The sequence below is a fragment of the Lagenorhynchus albirostris genome, chromosome X, assembly GCF_949774975.1.
Source record: "Lagenorhynchus albirostris chromosome X, mLagAlb1.1, whole genome shotgun sequence".
In the NCBI taxonomy this organism is placed as follows: domain Eukaryota; kingdom Metazoa; phylum Chordata; class Mammalia; order Artiodactyla; family Delphinidae; genus Lagenorhynchus; species Lagenorhynchus albirostris.
The window spans coordinates 2,696,481-2,711,724 of NC_083116.1; positions in this window are offsets into that span (position 1 = coordinate 2,696,481).

Below are 15,244 nucleotides of genomic sequence, written 5' to 3' on the forward strand. Positions count from 1 at the left end.
AGACTCTCGAAGACCAGCAGGTAGGTCTGGTCTAGGTTCCTATCAAATTACAGCTTTTCCCTAAATCCCAGAGTGTGTGTTTTTGTGTGCAACCTTTAAGACTAAAATCTCTATTTCCCCCAATACTATGGGCCTCCTGAGATTAAGCCCCACTGGCCTTCAAAGCCAAGTGTTCTGGGAGCTCATCTTCCCAGTGCAAGACCCCTGGGCTGGAGAGCCTGATGTGGGGCTCAGAGCTCTTACTCCTGTGGGAGAATCTCAGTTTGTGAGTCACCCACCCAGGGGTATGGGACTTGACTATATCATGAATTCACCCCTCCGACTTGTCTCATTATGGTTCTTTCTTTATGTATTTAGTTGTAAAAGATCTTTTCTGGTAGATTCTGGTCTTTTCATCAGTGGTTGTCCTGAAAATAGTTGTGGTTTTGGTGTGCTTGTGAGAGGAGGTGAGCTCAAGGTCTTTCTACTCCACCATCTTGGCTGATTCTATACTACATTTTCTTAATCCATTCATCTGTCAGTGGACACTTAGATTGTTTCCATGTCTTGGCTATTGTAAATAATGCTGCAGTGAACGTGGAGGTACATGTCTTTTTGAGTTAGTGTTTTTGTTTTCTTCTGATAAATATCCAGAAGTAAAATTATTGGATCATATGGTAGTTCTATGTTTAATTTTTTAGGGAACCTCCAAATTGTTTTCCAAAGTGGCTGTACCAATTTACATTCCCACCAAGAGTGCTCAAGGATTCTCTTTTGTCCAGATCCTCACCAATACTTTTTATTTCTTGTCTTTTTGATAATAGCTATTCTAAGAGGCATAAAGTGATATCTCATTGTGGTTTTTATTTGCATTTTCTTGATGATTAGTGATGTTGAGCATCACTTCATGTACCTGTTGGCCTTCTGTATGTCTTTGGGAAAATGTATATTCAGATTCTCTGCCCATTTTAAAATCAGGTTGTTTTTATTTTTGCTGTTGAGTTATATGAGTTCTTTATATATTTTGGATATTAACACCTTATTTGATATATAATTTGAAAATATTTTCTCCCATTCAGTAGGTTGTCTTTGCTTTTGTTGATATGCAGAAGCTACTTAGTTGGATGTATGTAATCCCTCTTGTTTATTTTAGCTTTTGTTGCCTTTGCTTTTGGTGTCAAATATGAAAAACCATTGCTGAGAAAGATGTCAGGGATTTACTGCCTCTGTCGTCTCCTAAGAATTTCATTGTTTTGTGTCTTACCTTCAAGTCTAATCCATTTTAAGTTAATTATTGTGGGTGGTGTAGCTAATGGTCCAGTTTTATTCTTTTTGCATGTAGCTGCCCAATTTTCCCATCACCATTTATTGAAGAGACTGTCATTTCCCCCCCTTATATATTCTTGGCTCCTTTGTCATAAATTAATTGACCATATATGCATAGGTTTATTTCTGGGGTCTCTATTCCATTCCATTGATCTATGTGTCTTTTTTTATGCCAGTACCATAATGTTTTGATTACTGTAGCATTGTAACATAGTTTGAAATCAGGAAGAATGATACCTGCAGATTTATTCTTTCTCAAGGTTCCTTTGGCTACTTGGGGTCTTTTGTGGTCCCACGTAAATTTTAGGATATTTTGTTCTATTTCTGTGTAAAATGCCATTGGAATTTTGATTGAGATTACATTAAATCTGTAGATTACTTTGAGTAGTATGGACATTTAAACAATATTAATTATTCTAATCCATGAGCATGGATTATCTTTCCATTTATTTGTGTCTTCTTTACATTCTTTCATCCATGCCTTGTAGTTTTCAATGTGTAGGTCTTTCAGCCCCTTAGTTAAGTTTATTCCTGGGTATTTTATTCTATTTTAAATAATTTTTATTGGAGTATAGTTGATTTACAGTGTGTGTTAGTTTCAGGTGTACAGCAAAGTGAATCAGTTATACATATATTCACTCTTTTTTAGAGTCTTTTCCCACATAGGCCATTAGAGTATTGAGTAGAGTTCCCTGTGCTATACAGTAGGTCCTTATTTGTTATCTATTTTATGTATAGTAGTGTGTATATGTCAATCCCAATCTCCCAATTTATCCCCCTTTGGTAACCATAAGTTTGTTTTCTACATCTGTAGCTCTATTTCTGTTTTGTAGATAAGTTAATTTGTACCCTTTTGTTTAGATTCCACATATAAGTGATATCATATGATATTTGTCTTTCTCTGTCTGACTTACTTCACTCAGTATGACAATCTTTAGGTCCATCCATGTTGCTGCAAATGGCATTATTTCATTCTTTTTAATGGCTGAGTAATATTCCCTTGTATATATGTACCATATCTTCTTTTTCCATTCCTCTGTTGATGGACATTTAGGCTGCTTCCATGTCCTAGCTATTGTAAATAGTGCTACAATGAATATTGGGGTGTGTGTATCTTTTTGAATTATGGTTTCCTCTGTATATATGCCCAGGATTGGGATTGCTGGATCATATGGTAACTCTATTTTTAGTTTTTAAGGAACCTCCATACTGTTCTCCATAGTGGCTATACCAGTTTACCTTCCCACCAACAGTGTAGGAGGGTTCCCTTTTCTCCACACCCCTTCCTTAGTTACATTTATCCCTGGCTATTTTATTCTTTTTGATGAAATTGTAAATGGTATTGCTTTCTTAATTTCTCTTTCTGATAGTGTATTAACTATAGAAACAAAACAGATTTCTGTATATTGAATTTTTATCTTGCAACTTTACTGAATTTATTTATTAGCTCTAAAATATTTGGTGTAGTCTTTAATGTTTTTTATATACAATATTATGTCATCTGCAAATAATGACATTTTTACTTTTTCCTTTCCAATTTTGATTCTTTAAAATTTTTTTCTTGTCTAATTGCTCTAGCTAAGACTTCCAATATTATGTTGAATATAAGTGGTGATAGTGGGCATTCTTGTCTATTTCGTGATCTTAGAGAAAAACCTTTCAGTTTTACCATTGAGTATGATGTTATCTGTGGGCTTGTCATATGTGGTCTTTATTATGTTGAAGTATGTTCCTCACTGGACCTTTAATACAACCAACTTTTGACTTTGCTGGACCTCCTTATTATAGATGTTTTATTTTATTACATTCTGATTATATATATTTTTTTCTTCTTTCTACTTTTAATTTGCTTTTATTTTACTATTTCAGAAGGAAAATTAGATTATAGACTTAGATCCTTTTTTTCCTTTTCAAATGTATGCATAAAAGGCTATAAATTTTTGATGGTAATAACTGTTATATCCTAGTTGTTTTCTTTGATGTATTTTTATTTTCATGCAGTGCAAAATATTTTCTAACTTAATTTAAGTTTTTTATTTCACCCATGCATTATTTACAAGTGAACTGCTTAATTTCCAAATTGTGGTGATTTTATAGTTATCTTCTTTATTAAAGATGTCTAAATTAAGCTGTTGTCAGAGGTCAAATAATATATTCAGATTTCAATACTTTTATATGAATTTAGGTTTGCTTCATGGCCCATTTGACTTAAATATATATATTTAGGTTAAGTAATTTAGGTTAAGTTTGCTAATCATTTCATTGAAATATTACATATATCTTTATTGAATTCTGATAGCCTAAAATATCAGTTATAGTTATTACCTCCTAAAATTCAGTCATTACATTTTTTTCAGTTCTAGAATATCTGTTCATTTTATAGATTCCAGTAGTGTGTGAAATTTTCCATTGTATCTATTTTCTTAGAGTTAATCATTATCTTATAGTATGTTCTGGCATTTCCAGTATGAGGATTGCATCTGGGACTTTTTTAAAGTAAGTTTTTCTTTGTGAGTTTTAGCTCATCTCATTCATGATAATTTTTTGTTTGCATGCTGGGCATTTTAAGTGAAAATGGAAAAGGGCTTGGTTGATGCTATCTTTTAAAAACCTTTTTATTTTAAATAAAATTATAAATTCATGGGAAGATGCATAAATAGTATATAGAGCCCTCTGAAACTTTTAGACAGCTTCCACCAATGGGAGTTCTAATATGATTATAGTGCAATATTAGCTAGACTACAGGCCTCATTAGCATTATTGCAATTATATAAGCATTATAAGCATTATTGCAATCATGTAAGCATATTTTGCATGTAATCATGTGTGTATGTATTTATGTAGTTCTATGCAGTTTAATCCCATGTGTAAATTTGTGTAACCACCACCACAATCAAGATACAGAACTAGAGTCCCTCCCATCAGGAAACATACACAAGCCTCTTAGATAGCCTCATCCACCAGAGGGAAGAAAGCAGAAGCAAGAAAACTACAATCCTGCAGCCTGTGGAACAAAAACCACATTCACAAAAAGATAGACAAGATGAAAAGGCAGAGGGCTATGTACCAGATGAATGAACAAGATAAAACCCCAGATAAACAACTAAATGAAGTGGAGATAGGCAAGCTTCCAGGAAAATAATTCAGAATAATGATAATGAAGATGATCCAGGACCTCAGAAAAACAATGGAGGCAAAGATTGAAAAGATGCAAGAAATGTTTAACAAAGACCTAGAAGAATTAAAGAACAAACAAACAGAGATGAACAATATAGTAACTGAAATGAAAACTACACTAGAATGATTCAATAGCAGAATAACTGAGGCAGAAGAACGGATAAGTGACCTGGAAGACAGAATGGTGGAATTCACTGCTGCAGAACAGAATAAAGACAGAAGAATGAAAAGAAACGAAGACAGCCTAAGAGACCTTTGGGACAACATTAAATGCAAGAACATTCACATTATAGGGGTCCCAGAAGGAGAAGAGAGAGAGAAAGGACCCGAGAAAATATTTGAAGAGATTATAGTAAAAAATTTTCCTAACATGGAAAAGGAAATAGCCACCCAAGTCTAGGAAGTGCAGAGAGTCCAATAAACTCAAGGAGAAACACACTGAGACACATAGTAATCAGACTGGCAAAAATTAAAGACAAAGAAAAATTATTGAAAGCAGCAAGGGAAAAACAAAAAATAACATACAAAGGAACTCGCATAAGGTTAACAGCTGATTTCTTAGCAGAAACTCTACAAGCCAGAAGGGAGTGGCATGATATACTTAAAGTGATGAAAGGGAAGAACTTACAACCAAAATTACTCTACCCAGCAAGGATCTCATTCAGATTCGATGGAGGAATCAAAAGCTTTACAGACAAGCAAAAGCTAAGAGAATTCAGCACCACCAAACCAGCTCTACAACAAATGCTAAAGGAACTTCTCTAAGTGGGAAACACAAGAGAAGAAACGGACCTACAGAAACAAACCCAAAACAATTAAGAAAATGGTCATAGGAACATACATATCGATAAGTACCTTAAACGTGAATGCATTAAATGGTCCAACCAAAAGACACAGGCTTGCTGAATGGATACAAAAACAAGACCCATATATATGCTGTCTACAAGAGACCCAATTCAGACCTAGGGACACATACAGACTGAAAGGAAGGGGATGGAGAAAGATATTCCATTCAAATGGAAATCAAAAGAAAGCTGGAGTAGCCATTCTCATATCAGATAAAATAGACTTTGAAATAAAGAATGTTACAAGAGACAAGGAAGGACACTATATAATGATCAAGGGATCGATCCAAGAAGAAGATATAACAATTATAAATATATATGCACCCAACATAGGAGCACCTCAATACATGAGGCAACTGCTAGCAGCTATAAAAGAGGAAATCAACAGTAACACAATAATAGTGGGGGACTTTAACACCTCACTTACACCAATGGACAGATCACCCAAAATGAAAATAAATAAGGAAACAGAAGCTTTAAATGACACAATAGACCAGATAGATTTAATTGATATTTATAGGACATTCCATCCAAAAACAGCAGATTACACTTTCTTCTCAAGTGCACACGGAACATTCTCCAGGATAGATCACATCTTGGGTCACAAATCAAGCCTCAGTAGATTTAAGAAAATTGAAATCATATCAAGCATCTTTTCTGAACATAACGCTATGAGATTAGAAATGAATCACAGGGAAAAAAACCCATAAAAAACAAACACATGGAGGCTAAACAATACATTACTAAGCAACCAAGAGGTCACTGAAGAAATCAAAGAGGAAATCAAAAAATACCTGGAGACAAATGACAATGAAAACACGATGGTCCAAAACCTATGGGATGCAGCAAAAGCAGTTCTAAGAGGGAAGTTTATAGCTATGCAAGCCTACCTCAAGAAATAAGAAAATCTCAAGTAAACAATCTAACCTTACAACTAAAGGAACTTCAGAAAGAACAAACAAAACCCAAATTTAGCAGAAGGAAAGAAACCATGAAGATCAGAGCAGAAATAAATGAAATAGAAATAAAGAAAAAAATAGCCAAGATCAATAAAACTAAAAGCTGGTTCTTGGAGACGATAAACAAAATTGATAAACTATTAGCAAGACTCATCAAGAGAAAGAGGGAGAGGACTCAAATCAATAAAATTAGAAATGAAAAAGGAGAACTTACAACAGAGAGCGCAGAGATAAAAAACATCCTAAGAGACTACTACAAGCAACTCTATGCCAATAAAATGGAAAACCTGAAAGAAATGGACAAATTCTTAAAAAGGTATAGCCTTCCAAGTCTGAACCAGGAAGAAACAGAAAATATGAACAGACCAAACACAAGTAATGAAATTGAAACTGTGATTAAAAATCTTCCAACAAACAAATGTCCAGTGCCAGATGGCTTCTCAGGTGAATTCTATCAAACATTTAGAGAAGAGCTAACACCCATCCTTCTGAAAGTCTTCCAAAAAATTGCAGAGCAAGGAACACTCCCAAACTCATTCTATGAGGCCACCATCACCCTGATACCAAAACCAGACAAGGATACTACAATAAAAGAAAATTAAAGACCAATATCACTGATGAATATAGATGCAAAAATCCTGAACAAAATACTAGCAAACAGAATCCAACAACCCATTGAAAAGATCATACACCATGATCAAGTGGGATTTATCCCAGGGATGCAAGGATTCTTCAATATATGCAAATCAATCAATGTGATACACCATATTAACAAATTGAGGAATAAAAACCATATGATCATCTCAATAGATGCAGAAAAAGCTTTTGACAAAATTCAACACCGATTTATGATAAAAACTCTCCAGAAAGTGGACATAGAGGGAACCAACCTCAACATAATAAAGGCCATATATGACAAACCCACAGCAAACATCATTCTCAATGGTGAAAAACTGAAAACATTTCCTCTAAGATCAGGAAAAAGACAAGGTTGCCCACTCTCACCACTATTCAACATAGTTTTGGAAGTTTTAGCCACAGCAATCAGAGAAGAAAAAGAAATAAAAGGAATCCAAACTGGAAAAGAAGAAGTAAAACTGTCACTGTTTGCAGATGACATGATACTATACATAGAGAATCCTAAACATGCCACCATTAAACTACTAGTGCTAATCAATGAATTAGGTAAAGTTTCAGAATACAAAATTAATGCACAAAAATCTCCTGCATTCCTATACACTAATGATGAAAAGTCTGAAAGAGAAATTATGGAAGCACTTCCATTTACCATTGCAACATAAAGAATAAAATACCTAGGAATAAACCTACCTAGGGAGACAAAAGACCTGTATGCAGAAAACTATAAGACATTGATGAAAGAAAATAAAGATGATACCAACATATGGAGAGATATACCATGTTCTTGGATTGGAAGAATCAGTATTGTGAAAATGAATATACTACCTAAAGCAATCTACAGATTCAATGCAATCTCTATCAAATTACCAATGGCATTTTTTATGGAACTAGAACAAATCATCTTAAAATTTGTATGGAGACACAAAAGACCCCAAATAGCCAAAGCAGTCTTGGGCGAAAAGTATGGAGCTGGAGGAATCAGACTCCCTGACTTCAGACTATACTACAAAGCTACAGTAATCAAGACAATATGGTACTGGCACAAAAATAGAAACAAAGATCAATGGAACAAGATTGAAAGCCCAGAGATAAACCCACGCACCTATGGTCAACTAATCTATGACAAAGGAGGCAAGGATATACAATGGAGAAAAGGCAATCTCTTCAATAAGTGCTGCTGGGAAAACTGGACAGCTACACATAAAAGAATGAAATTAGAACACTCCCTAACACCATAGACAAATGTAAACTCAAAATGGATTCGAGACCTGAATGTAAGACAGGACACTATAAAACTCTTAGAGGGAAACATAGGAAGAACACTCTTTGACATAAATCACAGCAAGATCTTTTTTGATCCACCTCCTGGAGTAATGGAAATAAAAACAATAATAAATAAATGGGACCTAATGAAACTTCAAAGCTTTTGCACAGCAAAGGAAACCATAAACAAGATGAAAAGACAAACCTCAGAATGGGAGAAAATATTTGCAAATGAATCAACAGACAAAGGATTAATCTCCAAAATATATAAACAGCTCATGCAGCTCAATACTAAATAAACGACCCAATCCAAAAATGGACAGAAGACCTAAATAGACGTTTCTCCAAAGAAGACATACAGATGGCCAAGAAGCACATGAAAAGCTGCTCAACATCACTAATTAGAGAAATGCAAATCAAAACTACCATGAGGTATCACTTCACACCAGTTAGAATGGGCATTGTCAGAAAATCTACAAACAATAAATGCTTTAGAGGGTGTGGAGAAAAGGGAACCCTCTTTCACTGTTGGTGGGAATGTAAATTGATACAGCCAATATGGAGAACAGTATGAATGTTCCTTCAAAAAGTAAAAATAGAACTACCATATGATCCAGCAATCCCACTACTGGGCATATACCCAGAGAAAACCGTAGTTCCAAAAGACACATGCACCCCAATGTTCATTGCAGCACTATCTACAATAGTCAGGTCATGGAAGCAACCTAAATGCCCTTCGACAGATGAATGGATAAAGAAGATTTGGTGTATATATACAATGGAATATTGCTCAGCCAAAAAAGGAATGAAATTGGGTCATTTCTAAAGACATGGATGGACCTGGAGTGTGTCATACAGAGTGAAGTAAGTCAGAAAGAGAAAACCAAATATCATATATTAACGCATGTATGTGGAACCTAGAAAAATGGTACAGATGAACTGGTTTGCAGGGCAGAAATTGAGACACAGATGTCGAGAACAAACATATGGACACCAAGGGGGGAAAACCGTGGTGGGATAGGGATGGTGGTGTGCTGAATTGGGCGATTGGGATTGACATGTATACACTGATGTGTATAAAACTGTTGACTAATAAGAACCTGCAGTATAAACAAACAAACAAACAAAAATGAATACTAAACTTTCTTTTGGTTATTTGTATGGAAATATGTTAATATAAATGTTTCAGACATTACATGAAAAAAAAAGATACAGAACTGTTCAATTGCTGCAAAGAAACTCCTTCTTGTTACCTCTTTATTGTAGCACCCACTATTTTCCACCTGTCTCTTTCCCCAGAAACCATTAATGTGCTCTCCATCTCTGTAGTTTTTTCAGTTTGAAAATATAAAAATACGTTTGTATACCATGTAAACTTTTGGGGATTGGCTTTTTAAAAATTAATGGACTTTATTTTGTAGAGAAGTTTTAGGTTTACAGAAAAATTGAGCAGAAAGTACAATGAGTTCCTATGTACCCTTTCCCCCTCCCCCACCAATTTCCCCTATCATTAACATCTTAGATTAGTGTGGTACATTTGTTACAATTGATGAACAACTATTGATACATTATTATTAACTAAAGTCCATAATTTTCATTTAGGTTCTCTCTTTGTGTTTTACAGTTCTATGAGTTTTGATAAATGTATAATGTCATGTATCCACCATTATGCTGTCACGCAGAATAGTTTCACTTCCCTAAAAACCCTCTGCATTTCACCTATTCATCTCACCCTCTCTCCTCCCTGAACCCCTGGCAACCATTGATCTTTTTAATCTTTATATCATTGCCTTTTCAAGAATGTCATGCCATTGGAATCATACAGTATGTAGCCTTTTCAGACTGGCTTATTTTACTTTGCAGTGTGCATTTATGGTTCCTCCATGGCTTGAGAGTTCATTTCTTTTCACTGAATAATGTTGCATTGTATCGATGTTCCATTATTTGTTTATCCACTCATCTGTTGATAGACATCTTCGTTGCTTTCAATTTTTAGCAATTATGAGTATCGTTGCTATCAATATTCATGTGTGTGCTTTTGTGTCTACATAAATTTTCAACTCATTTGGGTAGATACCATGGAGCACAATTGTTGGATCACATAGTAAGACTATGTTTAGCTTTGTAAATACCTGTCACAATGTCTTCCAAAGTGGCTGTACCATTTTGCATTCCCACCAGAATGAGTGAGAGTTCCTGTTGCTCCACATCCTTTTTTCAGCATTTGGTGTTGTCAATAGTTTGATTTTTAGCCATTCTAACAGATGGTAGTGGTATTTTATTGTTTTAATCTGCAACTTCCTAATGATATATGATCTTGAGAATCTTTTCATATACTTTTTTTAATCTATTTTTATTTATTTATTTATTTTTTGCGGTACGTGGGCCTCTCACTGTCGCGGCCTCTCCCGTTGCGGAGCACAGGCTCTGGACGCGCAGGCTCAGCGGCCATGGCTCACGGGCCCAGCCGCTCCGCAGCACGTGGGATCCTCCCAGACCGGGGCACGAACGCGCGTCCCCTGCAACGGCAGGCGGACTCTCAACCACTGCGCCACCAGGGAAGCCCCCCATATACTTTTTATTATCTATATGTTTTCTTTGCTGAAAGACTGACATTTTGACTAAACATGATACACTTGAGATCCACCCAAGTTGTTGAATGATCAATAGTTGGTTCCTTTTTATTGCTGAGTAGTATTCTGTAGTATGGATGGGATGTACCAGAATTTGTTTAGCAGTTCACCAGTTGAAAGACTTTTGTGTTGTCTCCAATTTGGGGTTATTATGTATAAAGATGCTGTGAACATAAGAATATAGGTTTTCGTGTGCACATAAAATTTCATTTATTTAAGATATGCGATTGATAGTTTTTATGGTACATGCACGTTTACTTTCTAAAGAAACTAACCAACAGTTTTCCATAGTGCTTAAACTATTTTGTGTTTCAACCAGAATTGATTTTTAATTTTGTTTTCCATACTTTCAGGTAGCATATAAAGCTGCTAGCATTGCAACTTTTTAGAATCACAAATGGCTGTTGGATTTTGTGAAATTATTTTTCTGCATCAATTGACATGATCATATGCTTTTGCTTCTTTAGCATGTAGTTATTGACTGATATTCAAATGAACCAGCTTTGCATAACTGGAATAAATCTTATTCAATGTTCATGAATACTATCAGCCTGTAGTTTCCTTCCTTCCTTCCTTCCTTCCTTCCTTCCTTCCTTCCTTCCTTCCTTCCTTCCCTCCTTCCCTCCTTCCCTCCTTCCCTTCTTCCTTCCTTCCTTCCCTCCCTCTGTCCCTCCCTCCCTCATTTGTTAGTTTGTTTGTAATGCCTTTGTCCTTCGTTTGGTTTTGTGATTAGGACAATACTGGTCTCATGAAATGAGTTTGTTACTTTCTCTCCTCTTCTAATTCTAGAAGAGAATTTGTCAAATTTGTTCCATATCTTCTTTAAGTATTTGGTAAATTCTCTGGTGAAACCATCTGGCTAGGATTTCTTTATTCAAGGTTTTTTGATGAAAAATCAACTGATGATCTTATTGTGGATCCCTTACATGTGATGAATCACTTCTTTCTTGATGCTTTCAAGATCTTCTCTTTGTCTTTCAACAATTTGATTACAATGTGTCTTGGGGTGGATTGCTTTGAATTTAACCAACTTGGCATTTGTTGAGGCTCCTGGATGCATAGATTCATGTCTGTCTTTATATTTGGGAATATTTTGGCCATTATTTCTTCAAATGTTCTTTCTGCTCCTTGCTGTCTCTCTCCTCTTTATCTGGGACAATATTATGCAAATATCCCACAGGTCTCTTAGACTCACTTATTTATTTATTACCATTTTAAAGTGTACACCTCAGTGGCAATTAGTACATTCACATTGTTGTGCAACCATCACACTACTAGGTCCAATATATTATGTCACCTCCGTAGGAAAGCCCATACCTTGTGCTTCCTATTCTCCCTTTTCCCAGCTCCTAACATCCACTAATCTGCTTTCTGTGTCTATGGATTTACCTATTCCTGATATTTCATATCAATCAAATCATACAGAATGGTCTTTGTGTCTGTTTCCTTTCACTTAGCATGACATCGTTAAGGTTGGTACAGCATTTATCACTATTTCATTTCTACCTATGGCAATTTCTTTGTATGACAATGCCACATTTTATTTATCCATTCATCTGTTGATAGACATTTGGTTTGTTTTCATCTTTTGTCTATTGTGAATAGTGCTGCTGTGACCATTCATGTACAATTTTTTACTTAAACCCTGATTTTGAATTCTTTTATTTGTATTCCCAGGAGTGTAATTGCTGAGTCTATACTAATTTTATGTTTACTGATTTCTACAGCAGCTTAATCTTTTTGCATTCCCAACAACAATATATGAGGGTTCCAATTTCCCCACATCCTTAAAAACAATTGTTATTTTATCTTCTTTTTCTTTATAGACATCTTAGTGGGTGTGAGATATTATCTAATTTGGTTTTGATTTACATTTTCCTAATGACTGTTTTCATGTATTTGTTGGTCATTTGTATATCTTCTTTGGAGAAAGGGCTATTCAGTTTCTTTGCCCATTTAAAAAAATTTGATAGAAAGCAGGAAGCTTTATGTGATCCTTTCTTAAACAGTTTTATTGAGATATAATTCACGTACCATAAAATATACACTTTGACCATGTTTTAATCAGGTTGCTTTTCTTTCTTATTGAGTTGTAAGAGTCCTTTTTATATTTTGCAGATACTAGATTCTTTTTTGTGTGTCAGCATGTCCACTTCTATTTATTCTTTTTTTAAAATTAGTTTTTATTGGAGTACGGTTGCTTTACAGTGTTGTGTTATCCTCCACTGCACAACAAAATGAATCAGCCATACACATACAGATATCCCCTCACTTTTGGACTTCCCTCCCATTTAGGTTACCACAGTGCATTAGGTAGAGTTCCCTGTGCTATAAAATATGTTCCCATAAGTCATCTGTTTTATACATAGTATCAATGATCTATATGTGTCAATCCCAGTCTCCCAATTCCTCCCTCCCCATGCCTTTCCCCCTTGGTATCCATACATTTATTCTCTATGTCTATGTCTCTATTTCTGCTTTGCAAATAAGATCACCTATACCATTTTTCTAGATTCCACATATATGCATTATTATACAATATTTACTTTTCTCTCTCTGACTTACTTCACTCTGTATGACACACTCCAGGTCCATCCATGTCTTTAGAAATGACCCAATTTCATTCCTTTTTATGGCTGAGTAATATTCCATTATATATATGTACCACATCTTCTTTATCCATTCCTCTGTTGATGGACATTTAGGTTGCTTCCATGTCTTGACTATTGTAAATAGTACTGCTATGAACATTGGGGTGCATGTGTTTTTTGAATTATGGTTTTCTCTGGGTATATATCCAGTAGTGGGATTGTTGGGTCATATGGTGTTCTATTTTGAGCTTTTTGAGCAACCTCTATACTGTTTTCCATAGTGGATGTATCAATTTACATTCCCAACAACAGTGTATGAGGGTCCCTTTTCTCCACACCCCCTCCAGCATTTATTGTTTGTAAATTTTTTGATGATGGCTATTCTGACCGGTGTGAGATGATATCTCGTTGTAGTTTTGATTTGCCTTTCTCTAATGATTAATGATGTTGAGCATTCTTTCATGTGTTTGTTGGCAATCTGTATCTCTTCTTTGGAGAAATGTCTATTTAGGTCTCCCGCCCATTTTTTGATTGGGTTGTTTGTTTTTTTGATATTGAGCTATATGAGCTGCTTGTAAATTTTGGAGATTAATCCTTTGTCAGTTGCTTCATTTGCAAATATTTTCTCCCATTCTGCAGGTTGTCTTTTCCTCTTGTTTGTGGTTTCCTTTGCTGTGCAAAAGCTTTTAAGTTTCATTAGGTCCCATTTGTTTATTTTTGTTTTAATTTTTATTACTCTAGGAGGTGGGTCATAAAAGATGTTGCTGTGATTTATGTCAAAGTGTGTTTGGCCTGTTTTCCTCTAAGAGTTTGATAATGTCTGGCCTTACATTTAGGTCTTTAATCCATTTTGAGTTTATTTTTGTGTATGGTGTTAGGAAGTGTTCTAATTTCATTCTTTCACATGTAGCTGTCCAGTTTTCCAGCACCACTTATTGAAGAGGCTGTCTTTTCTCCATTGTATATTCTTACCTCCTTTGTTATGGATTAGGTGACCATAGGTGCATGGCTTTATCTCTGGGCTTTCTATCCTGTTTCGTTGATCTATATTTCTGTTTTTGTGTCAGTACCATACTGTCTTGATTACTGTAGCTTTGTAGTATAGTCTGAAGTCCAGGAGCCTGATTCCTCCAGCTCCATTTTTCTTTCTCAAGCTTGCTTTTGCTATTCGGGGTGTTTTGTGTTTCTATACAAATTGTGAAATTTTTGTTCTAGTTCTGTGAGAAATTCCATTGATTGTTTAGGGATTGCATTGAATCTGTAGATTGCTTTGGGTAGTATAGCCATTTTCACAATATTGATTCTTCCAATCCAAGAACAACATGGTATATCTCTCCATCTGTTTATGTAATCTTTGATTTCTTTCATCAGTATTTTATATTTTTCTCACTACATGTCTTTTGCCTCCTTAGGTAGGTTTATTTCTGGGTATTTTATTCTTTTTGTTGCAGTGGTAAATGGGATTGTTTCCTTAATTTCTCTTTCTGCCCTTTCATTGTTAGTGTATAGGAATGCAAGAGATTTCTGTGTATTAATTTTGAGGATACTAGATTCTTTTTTTTTAAGATTCTTATAAGATATATTATTAGCAAATATTTTCTCTCATTTGTCGATTGTCTTTCATTCTCTTGGTTGTGTCATTTGATGAGCAAATGATTTTAATTTTGATGGAGTCCAATTTATCTTTTTTTTCTCTTTTGTTCCATGTGATTTTGGTATCTCAAAGAAACCATTGCCTAATCCATGTTTGTGAAGACTTAATCCTAGTTTTTCTTCTAAGCATTTTATAGTTTTAACTCATATATAGGTCTTTAATCCTGTTTGGATTAATT